Below are 11,207 nucleotides of genomic sequence, written 5' to 3'. Positions count from 1 at the left end.
CCCCCCCAATTTTTTTTTAAATGAAGAGTGTCAAACTCACAGGAGAAGAGAAAAAATATTCCAGATAGTCATTGCCATTTGCAAGCTAATGCAACAGCAATAGTTTCCATTATTTGAGGCTAGATAGGCACTTTGAATAATGTTATCTCAAAGGATCTTCAAATAATTCTTTGGGTACATACTGTCAGCACATATTACCTATTTTACAGATGAGAAGATAAGGAACTGAGTAAGTAAGGGACAGAGTTGGCATTCACACTGAGGAATGTCTCACTCCAGCCATTCCTTTCCCCATGCTCGTATTTTATTCTCATGATTTTCAGAAGAGAACATGCAGCTAACCTGGTATGTGGTCCTGTTGGTGGGTATCTTTAGGCAGTGGATCATGTTGGAGCATGACTCGTTGCTGTATATGTAACTAAATTTTTGGTGCTGAGTCTTGAATTGACCATTCAAATGCCTGAAACATTGAAGACGTTGTGTTTTAGAAGGTGCCCTTTGATTGCCCATATAGGATAATATGCAGGTACAAGGCAATTTTCAGAATAAGCCTGTTTAAAGAAGTAGAAATGAGGTTCAATTCATATGTTCATTCATATAAGAAAGCTCTCCTGAAAGCACAATGAAATTTCAAAAATAATTGTTAAAAAAAGATTTAGAGCAAAATAAATACACAACATGAAAATGGTATCTGTCATCATTTAATTCTGGAAAACTAAGAATTGTCACTAGGCTCTTGAGAATAACTCCCTTTGGCCAGCACTTTTGTCTCCCATTTGCATTCGGTATTGCACTTGTAATTATTTGTCTGTTATCTGCTTGCCCAGATGGACTGTAAGCTGCATGAGAACAGCACCCAGATCCGTGCTGGTCATCAACATCTCTTCCTCTAGCACAGCTTCTTCTTCATTATGTTGGCTCTTAATGATACCTGTTAAATACATTGATGGACAAGATGCTGAAACTCATTAAAAGGATTTAAATAAATTAATACATGCTAATGGTAAAATTCAAGCAACACACAAAAATATAAAGTACTTTCCACTAGGTTTCTACTACCCAACTGTATTCCCCAGAAGAACATTTGTTCATTGTGTCTTATAAAATTTTCTGAACTTTTATAAGCGAATATTTACTTCATTTTTTATTGAAGTATGGTTGATTTACAATAGTGTATTCGTTTCAGGAGTGCAGGACAGTGATTCAGTATTTTTACAGGTTATACTTCATGAAAAGTTATTACAAGATAATGGCTATAATTCCTTGTTCTGTACAGTATAAGTCAGACAGAGAAAGACAAATACAGTATGATATTATTTATATGTGAACTCTGAAAAATAAATGACTGTATATAGTAAAACAGAAACAGACTCACAAATATAGAAAACAAACTAGTGGTTACCAGTGGTGAGAAGGAAGGAGAGAAGGGCAAGATAGGGGTAAGGGATTAAGAGACACAAACCACTGTGTATAAAATAGATAAGCTACAACACAGAAGACATAGCCACTATTTTGTAATAACTATAAATGGCATCTAACCTTTAAAAATTTTGAATCACTATGTTGTACACCTGAAGCATATAATATTGTCTATCGACTATACTTTAATTAAAAAAGAAATATATGTAAGCAAAAAAGAAAATGTAGGTAAGCAACAAGAATATAATGTATTTACTTCTTGGTATACTTAATTACCAGATAAATATATTGACTTGCAATGTAAATCAATTTATTTGTTTATATAGCATCAAGTCAACGATCAACGAACTAGACAAAAGATGTACAGTTTGGCTAAATTCTCCCAGTCTCTAACAGGTCATAGTCTACATATTTCTAAAACATACTCTTATGTCAGCTCATTTTTTTGTGATTTCTTTCTTTCTTATAAAGGTAGCAAACCAAAGGTAGACCGAAACAATTGCACTTCAGCATTAGTTGAGCTTTCAGGTTGTTTAAAGTCGGGAGAAATAACAATAGACTTAAAATTTTACACGTAACTTACAACATCGGTTCTTAGCTGCAGTTCTTCCACCGTTTTGGCAATGACCAAGAAGTTCATTGTATCTGGTCATGTGGTCATAAACATCGGCTTCCTTTAACTAGCAAGTAACCCAACAGATGCAGACCACCCTGGAAAAAACAGCCACAGGAGGGCGCTCTGACACTGCACAGATCTTAGGAGACTTTCATTCTTAATTAAGTCTAATCACATCATCTGGTATTAAGTGATTTAAAATTTGTGTGTGTGTATAGGAATATTTTTATGAATTATGATTTGAAATAATAGGACAATTAGTTGTGACCTGGAAATTTTTGTTCTTCATTGGTGTACCGTGGTATGGAATTACTGTAGCAGAAATTAAACTATAGATAAAGGATTGGTATTATCTAGTGACGTGTAAAAATATATGCAGAAAAACTAAAGCTATATTTTTTCTTTTGAATATATATTTGCAACAACAGTGGGATTCATCTTATAACATAATGTAGGACATTTCATAATCTATACCAGTTGTACAGGTAACATTCCTTGATGTGCACCCAGAACTGAATCATGCTATCTCTGTAATATATATATATATATTTTTAATTTCTCTTGTTTTATATGGAATTGTGAAGGGCTGTTCCTGTTTTCATTTCATTTCATTAAGAATTTGTTCTTAAAACCATAACAATGAAATGTGTTTAAACCTTGCTGGGGTAGTTTAATTCGTGTCTATTTGTTGCCTTTGCCTGCTCTGCATCTTTCATCAACTAGCAGTGGTTTTCAAAGTATGGTTCCTAAACCAACAGTATCAACATCACCTGGTATCCTGTTAAAAGTTCAGGATTTCTGGTCCCACCTTGACTTACAAAATGAGTATCCACATATTTAACAGGATCCTCAGTTAAAAATAATGATTAAATATACATTAAAGTGTGAGATGCACCCGTTGCCGCTACAACACTACTTGTCTGTATCTAATGATACAGATAGAGTATCTGTCTGTTTTGGGTAGAGTTGATCAAGCTTTTTCCTGACACCGTGGAGATGGCCTGTGACTCAGCTTTGGCCAATCAGAGCCCCACCTGCTTGCTTAATTCAGAGACAGTTAAGCGACTCAGCCCATGCGGATCAGCATCTGCCAGGAAACCTTTGCTGGGACTCTCAAAGGCAGCTCTCTCTCTATTCCGTTTGCTCCGCTTTCAGAATTAAGTCCCATAATCCTGATGGCCAACATGCTCATTATAGAGAGAGAGCCTGCTGAAGATTGAAGTCAACACGGAAGGAAATGAGCTGAGAGACGGGGAAGGAGCCACGGGAGAGGAAAAGGAGAAACAGGAGGAGGGAAGAGGTGAGGTGAAAGGAGAAGAGGAAAGAGGGAAGTGAAAGAAAGAAAGGGGAAGAGAAGACGGGGAGGGAAGGAAAAGGGAGGAAATACCATTAAGCTTCCGAAACTATCTGTGCTGTAAGCCAGCATCACCTCTGGGATTTCTCAATTATCCAAGTCATTAAATTCCATTTCTTAAGTTAGCGTTGGCTCTCTGACACTTGCAAATGAAAGTGTTCTAATTGTGCAGATGATAAAGGTGTTTCTATGAAGAATTTAATTACTAAACTACCAGTCAGCAGTCTCTTCGTGTGCCTTACATTTAGAAACACGATTACATTGTCAGCCTCAGCCTAATTTAATCTCTAATGTAGTCAGCAAAGCAAGTTCATGTTTTACATTCACAGATCTCAAAACGTGTGCTTTATCTTCAATAATTAAAAATATAAGGGGGTGGGAAGGGGTAAATTTGGGAATGTGAGATCTGCAAATGTTAACCGCTATATATAAAAAGAGATAAAAAACAATTTTTTCTTTATAGCACAGGAAACTATATTCAGTATCTTGTAAAAACCTTTAATGAAAAGAATATATATATATTTATATTTATATACATATACCTGACTGGGACATTATGCTGTACATCAGAAACTGACACATTGTAACTGACTGTACTTCATTTAAAAAAAAAAGTACTTGCTAGTGATCTTGCTCTAATGGCTGCCTTGGTAAGGGTTGACAAAATGCCAGGGGTTAGTGCTTTTACTTAGTTATTAAAAATTCTTAGCCTGAACTGCTTCTTATTATCTTAAAGATTTTGAATTCTCTTAACATTTTCTGAAAACCTGTTTAATGATATCGACAGACGACGAGTAAACAGATTTAAAGAAAGCAGATGGGAAAAAAAACAATTTCCCACACTTCCTCCTATTCCTTGCTTTCTTTCTCAGCCTGACTCATTTCTTATCTTTTTAAGTTCCTCACGCTCTCTTTCTTTCTTTTGACTTTTATGCCTGGGCCCAAGAGTGGGCATCATCAAATACGAAATTCTATTTTTTAATCAAATTATAATTAAGCAGCTTTTCATTTTTCCCACACTATGATATTTTAGTTATCAAATTGTCCAGTAGGTATTAAATATTTATTACAGTCTCCTTCACGGGGATGTTCAAATATACAAACTGTTGCAAAGGAGAGATCAATGTTAATTAAATACATTTACACCATTGGATTAGCATATTAATTCAGAAATTATGCTGTCAATTCTTAAATTGTTTTATTTTTACATAACACTTTCACAAAAATTGATTCATCACAAAATAGGATGTTTCAATGTGCAGCAATATATGTACACATACATATATACGAATATATATAATCTTCTAATAAAATATGTATATATTTCACCTAATAAAATATGTATATTTATTACCATAGTAAACCAGACTTTTGAGTGTTGAGCCAGGCTAACAACAATATTAGTTCCTAAACCTAAAAAGAGAAGCTTCCCTTCCCTACCTCCCATAAATCCATTCTAAGTTGGAGATATTTTCCAGAGAGGGAGAACAAAGGCTATTTTTCACTCAGTTAGTCAAGAAGCACCTATTGAACACTGGTAGTGCTTTTAGGTTCTGTGGTTAGAGCTAGGAGCAGCAAAATGGTTAAGCCATGGTTCTTTCTTCTAACACGGTGTGACCTATTAGTGGAGTGGTTGGGGGTTGGAGAGGTCTGGGAGGAGGAAGCCTTATAGATCTTCCTGGGGATTTGTATCAAAATATCTAAAAGCTTGGATTTTCTCCTTTCCCACAGCAATCTAAGAATATGTCAGATTTTTTTTGGTGGGGGGAAGGTAATTAGGTTTACTTATTAATTTATGTTAATGGAGATACTGGGGAATGAACCCAGGACCTCATGCATGCCAGGCATGTATGCTACCACTGAGCCATACCCTCTCCCCACATTTTGGAGTGGTCTTCCTGAAAATGTTTTCCAGGGCCTGGGCCCTTCCCATATACTCCAACTTTCTCAGATCTCTCACCCGGTTGTAACCAATTCCTGGTGTTTCCAACAAGGTATTCTGGGAGCAGAGATGAGGAGCAATTAGTTCCGTGCAGCGTAAAGTTGGTGAGCTCAGGGTAACCTCTAAATCCCATTATGATTATGACTGTTGTATCTGAGGGAGGCCTTGAAGGATTAGAACAGGTGGAGAAATCAGGGAAAGAGAATTTCCACTTGTAGAAATGGACGCATCATGGTTACCAGGCTCTTTAAAGTCTTACCATTTGCCATGCGCATCCTTCAGGTCATAGACAAGAAGATAAAGGACAGAGATTGCATGATTTTCCTGTGGTTTCACAGGAAATGAAAGATGGGGCTGGTCTGTGAAATGCAGCTTTCCTGTCCAAAAAGTATGCTCTAAACCTCCACATGGTCTTCATTAAGCTATAAAGATCACAAAGTTGCATGCATCAAGGTCACTACTCATTGTGGCTTATATGCTCCTTTGCCTTTGGGTGCCCAATAAGAGACATCGAGGGATGATGAGAATTGACTCCATCAATAACTTAGTCCAACTATCTATCTGCTGATGTATTAATGCTGATTTTTGCTCTTTCATAGCCTACTGTCTAAATTAAATCACCTTCCTCAAACATCTTTTCTATGCCATATTTCTTATTCATAATGAGTTGTGTGTGTGTGTATGACTTTTCTGTGTGCATACATACAAGTGTACATATGTATGTACGTGTATATTGTGGATTTCCCCAACCTGGGTGTCAGCCTCTACTTGCTTCTGTCTGGAGATATCACCAGGCAGATGGTGTGTTCTTGACAAGGCACATACCATGGGCTAATGCATAGACAGACTTCCTTCTCATAATAGGTTATATCCAATATCTGCTTAGTAGAGAAAACAAACGCCTCAAAATGTTATTTTACATGTGAGAGTGATGTCAAGGAATCTTCCTTTGCTCTCATGCTTCATAAGTCACCTTATTCAGCCCCAAATTCATTATCAAAGTCCTTTGACCTTTTGTTATCCATCCATCAATTTTATTGCATGCAAACTTGAAGGAACAGAGGAAATTTCAAATATGAATAGAGAAAGGGTATGTGGTTGTTACGGTAGGCCAGACACCTTATCTAGCCCTCTGTGTGAATTTCCACCTCACTGCTCACTGGGACTCAGAAAGATGCAGGCTTCACCCAGTTTGAAATTTCCACACTCTGCCTTGGTAACCCACCCCGCTCTCTGTCAGAGATGGCTCTAAATGCAATGAGGTACGATCTAAAGGACTGAAAAGTGATCTTTTTTAGAGGATTTTTTAACAATTCAAAATAATCTGTATATTTATTGTAGCCAAATATTGCATTCAGCTCATTCGAAAATCATTCAAATTGTGAAAATATAATCCGTAACATATTCTAAGTCAATGAGATGCGTGAGAAACTCTCAGTAAATGTTAGTTATGTAAAGTGAAGTTGTTTGTACAGCTTTCATTTATTTGCACTTCTAGTCCCCTGATGAAAACAGTTGATATCATAAGTAAGTTTAACTTTTCCATTTTAATCAGCTTTTCTTTGGGGGCCAGGGCTTCTTATCTTTTCACTTCCCATCTTCATAGAACTCACATGAGAAAAAGAATTGTGTTGCCTAAATCGACTTTTAAAAGGTACTTTGTCCTCCTTTCCCATAGGAATATAGTTAAAGGCTAAGCTATTTCAAGGAAAAAGGCAAGGAATCCTATAGCTCCAAATCCCAGTTGAGAGACAAACGCTGTTGAAGTGGTAGCAGTTCATGGGTATTCTCTGTAAATACGATCACTCAGTGAGATTAGATCTGCTAAATTATGCATTTTAGCTATTCTGCATGTGCTGCTTTTTCCATTTGCTTCCACAGGATGCCTTCCTTTTGGAAGTAGCTTTGTGGCCCAGTGAGTGAGTATCTTTTCTGTTTATAGAATTCGATTTTCCCATTGCAATGGCTTCTGCTAATAAAAAGCAAGGCAGTTCTATAAAGTAAAGAAATATGAGAAAATTTCTAGGGAAGTGACGGAGGGAGAGACAGAATGGGGGAGGGGGTTGTCATTCTAATCATGGCCAATCTTAGCAGAAGTAGAGGAACTACTAGGAAAGGAAGAGAAACCCTTTCACTGTCAGGATGAGACACTCCCTTTTTGGACAGGAATTTGCAGAGTGCAGAAATCGTGCTTCCCTTTGTTGGCAGGTCAGAATTCCCTATTCTTGGCATGGCTAGGTTTGTCAAGTTGATGCTCATACCTTTTCATTTCTTCTTGACGTAGTCATTTCATTGGTTTTGTGAGTGTGGTGTGATCACAACCATTTGGCCAGAGCCCTCTTAGTAGGTAAAATACTTTCTAAAGTCCTGTTCACACTGTTCTTTGTTCATCTGTAGCTATGTTTCTGGCTATTTAATCAAATTTTTCTCTCAATGTATTTAATGTATGCAGTAAAAAAATATAAGAAGTATTAGACCCAATCTCTACATCTTTGTGTCAAATCTTATGACTTATGCCATTTTAAACTGCATTTTTTCAGTCAGCCATAGAACTCCCTTTCTCAAAATGAAGACTTCAGTAAAACATCAATAAATAACAGAATCATGGAAAAAGAGAGGTTAAAGTAGAAAATAGGGGTGGCAGGAAAATGCTTCTCAATGTTTCTTCAAAACAGACTTTTTATTTCAGAATACTTTTATTTATTTTTATTTATTAATTTATTTTTGGGTTTTTTTGGGGGGTAATTTTATTTATTCATTTATTTTTGGTGGAGGTACCAGGGATTGAACCCAGGACCTAGTACATGCTAAGCATGCGCTCTACCACTTGAGCTATACCCCGTCCACTCAGAATACTTGCAGATTTACAGAAAAGTTATGAAGAGAGTACAGGGGGTTCCCATATTCCCTACACCTGGGCTTCTCTGTTGTCAACATCTCCTGTTACTGGAGTTAGTTAGTTGTCACAACTAATAAACCAACATTATTATATTATCATTAACTAGAGTCCACACTTTTTTTCAGATTTCCTTTTTCCTATTCCAGGACCCCATTCAGGATATCACATCCCATTTAATTGTGAAGTCTTCACACCTCCTCTTAGCTGTGCTAGTTTCTCAGATTTCCTCTCAGGATTGGACTGCAGTGATGGGTTCTGGGGAGGAAAACCACAGAGTTAAAGCATAACTCTCATCATAGCATACTAAGTTTACATACTGTCAATAAGACTAATTACTCTTTTTTTTTAAATTGAAGTATAGTCAGTTGCAATGTGTCAATTTCTGGTGTACAGCACAATGTCCCAGTCATGCAATACATACATATTTTTGTTTTCATATTCTTTTTCATTAAAGGTTATTACAAGATATTGAATATAGTTCCCTGTGCTATACTATGCTATAAAGTTATTGTTAATCTATTTTATGTATATAAAATGTTAGTATCTGTAAATCTAGAACTCCCAATTTATTTCGATAGTGATTGGGTTGAATAAACAGATCAATTTGGGAAGAATTGTCAGCATAACAATATTACGTCTTTCAATGCTGGAACATGAAATCTCTCTCCATTTATTTAGATCTCTGATTTCTTTCATCCGTGTTTTATAGTATCCTGCACACAATTTTGTACATGTTGCATTTATACCTAAGTGCATACAATTGTTTACAGATTTCTGCATACAATTTTGTACATGTTACATTTTTCCATTAGTGCTGCTTAGGTGCTATTGTAAATAACATTTTTCATTTTCAAATTTCAGTTATTCATTGCTGGTATAAAGGGAAGCAACTGAGTTTTGTATATTGATGTTGTATGTTGTGGTCTCACTATACTTGCTTATTAGTTCCCGGAGTATTCTTCTGCAGATTCTATGGAGATTTCTGTACAATAGTGTCATCAACTAATAGTTTTATTTCTTCCTTTCCAATCTTCTCTTGCTTTATCACACTAGCTAGGACTTTCAGTATGATACTGAACAAATGGGGTAAGATCTCTTTGCCTTTTCCCAATCTTAGTGGAGAAGCATCCAGGCTCCTGTCACAAGCTGTGGTGTTAGATGTGGGTTTTGTGTGGATATCCTTCATCAAGTTGAGGAAGTTCCCCTTTATTCCAGAATATTAAGAGTTTTTATCAAGAATGGATGCCCTACAATTTACAATTTACATTTTTATCTATTTTAAGTCCACTTTGAAATAACACTACACTTTTACCAAGTAGTGTAGGTACCTTATAAGAAATCATTCTTAATTTCTCCCTGCTTCCCATGTGACATTGTTGTCACATTTCACCCATTTATAATCACCTAATACATCATTATTATTATTGTTCTTAAAAGTTATCTTTTAGATCAAATAAGAAAAAATGATTTTATTTTACCATATATATATATATATATATATATATATATATATTCTTTTTTTTAACTCTTTCCTTCCCTAATGTAGTTTCTGACTTTATCATTTTCCTTCTTTCTGAAGAATTTTTAATAATTTCTGCAGAGTAGGTTGGCTGGTGACAAATTCTAGCTTTGGTTTTTTTTTTAATTTCTCCTTCACTTTCAAAGAATAATTTTGATAGATACAGAATTTTAGCTTTTGGTTTTTGTCTTTTTTTTTTTTTAATTTTCAACACTAACTCACTCTCTTCTTGCTTTCCTGTTCTCTGGTGAGAAGTTCACTATAATTCTTATCCTTGTTTCTCTTAAGTAAGGGTTTTTTTCCCCTCTCTCGTTTTAAGATTTCTTCTTTTTTTTTTTTTAAGTGTCCTGTGGCTTGAATTTGACATACTTACATATAATTACTACAGCTGAGTCGGAAGGAATATTGAGTCTCTTGCTTAAAGAGTAGGTAATTGATAGGGGAAAAAAAAACACTTGATGAGAGCTGGGCTTATGGAAACTACATAGTACAGTTCTTACAGGTGTCACTCACATGAGATTTCTCTGGGATGGCCATGTCCTGGACTTGTGGGGACTTTGGGGAGATATGACTCATTTTTCCTAGAAATAGGACTTAGGAAGAGAAGCAAATAAAGTGGAAAAATTATGAGCTGTAGAGTGGGATGGGCTCACATTCAGTCTCAGCTGAGTTCTTGAACTATATTCTCGGGAGAGTTATTTCACTCCCCCAAGCTGTGCTCTCATTGCCTGGAAGATAGTACTCAATATTCATGGCTGTGTGGAAGATCATAATAATATGTAGACACAGGGGAAATAAAGCAGCCACATAGCATTGATGAAAGAATGTAGGTCTCCCCTCTCCCTCCCTCCCTCCTCACTCTAGTCTTCCTCCTCCTCTTCTTCCTTCTCTTCCTGCCTTCTTTCCCTTATCCTTCTTTCCCTTATCCTCCTGTGCTTTCTTCCTCTGCTGTAAATGAAAGCACTGACTCTTCTTATCTGGGATTCAACTAGAGAAAGATCAAGTAGGATAGAAAGAGATACCTCTGTGGCAAGACTATGCAGTTACCAGAGGGGTAGGTAGAGTAAAACTGAACGAAAGAAATCAGCTAGATGTTTGCAACTGGTACCTGTACTGGAGGGCTGGACTGAGTTGTCTCAAGGCAGCAGGTGGATTGGAACAGGCTCGGCAAATAAGCTGACTGCGTCATAAACGGAATTTGGAATTTTGTCAGCATGTCTAGGATTACACTCTTTAAATCATCTCTTACTGACTTATTGTTATTCTGTGTGAGAGTCCCAGCTTCCTTCCAAAGAGAAAAAACATCTATCTGAGCCAAAGTGCTGGAGATGGGATCAGGGCAGTGTCTTCTAGGGCCCAGCCTGGCAGAGTTAGCATTATAGTAAAAAATGGAAGGTATTGCACTAAATGAAATAAGTCAGATGGAGAAAGATAAATACTGTTTGATATCACTTATAT

General features: G+C 36.4%; 1 long non-coding RNA gene across 2 annotated transcripts; it reads right to left on the bottom strand.

Annotated features, from left to right (window-relative positions):
• Positions 1 to 685: 685 nt before the first annotated feature.
• On the bottom strand, positions 686 to 10,918 carry LOC140697831 (uncharacterized). Of its 2 annotated transcripts, XR_012075190.1 has the most exons (5): positions 10,858 to 10,916; positions 10,263 to 10,342; positions 8,425 to 8,485; positions 2,003 to 2,130; positions 686 to 931 (listed from the first exon to the last, which is right to left on the bottom strand). It is a non-coding gene; the product is annotated as an uncharacterized lncRNA (long non-coding RNA). The 2 variants fall into 2 exon arrangements; XR_012075191.1 differs by lacking the exon at positions 10,263 to 10,342 and having other exon boundaries at positions 10,858 to 10,918.
• Positions 10,919 to 11,207: the final 289 nt, after the last annotated feature.

Source organism: Vicugna pacos, chromosome 8 (assembly GCF_048564905.1).
Source record: "Vicugna pacos chromosome 8, VicPac4, whole genome shotgun sequence".
NCBI classification, from domain to species: Eukaryota; Metazoa; Chordata; class Mammalia; order Artiodactyla; family Camelidae; genus Vicugna; species Vicugna pacos.
Note: the sequence above shows the minus strand (reverse complement) of the source record. Positions and strands in the feature narration are given on the sequence as shown.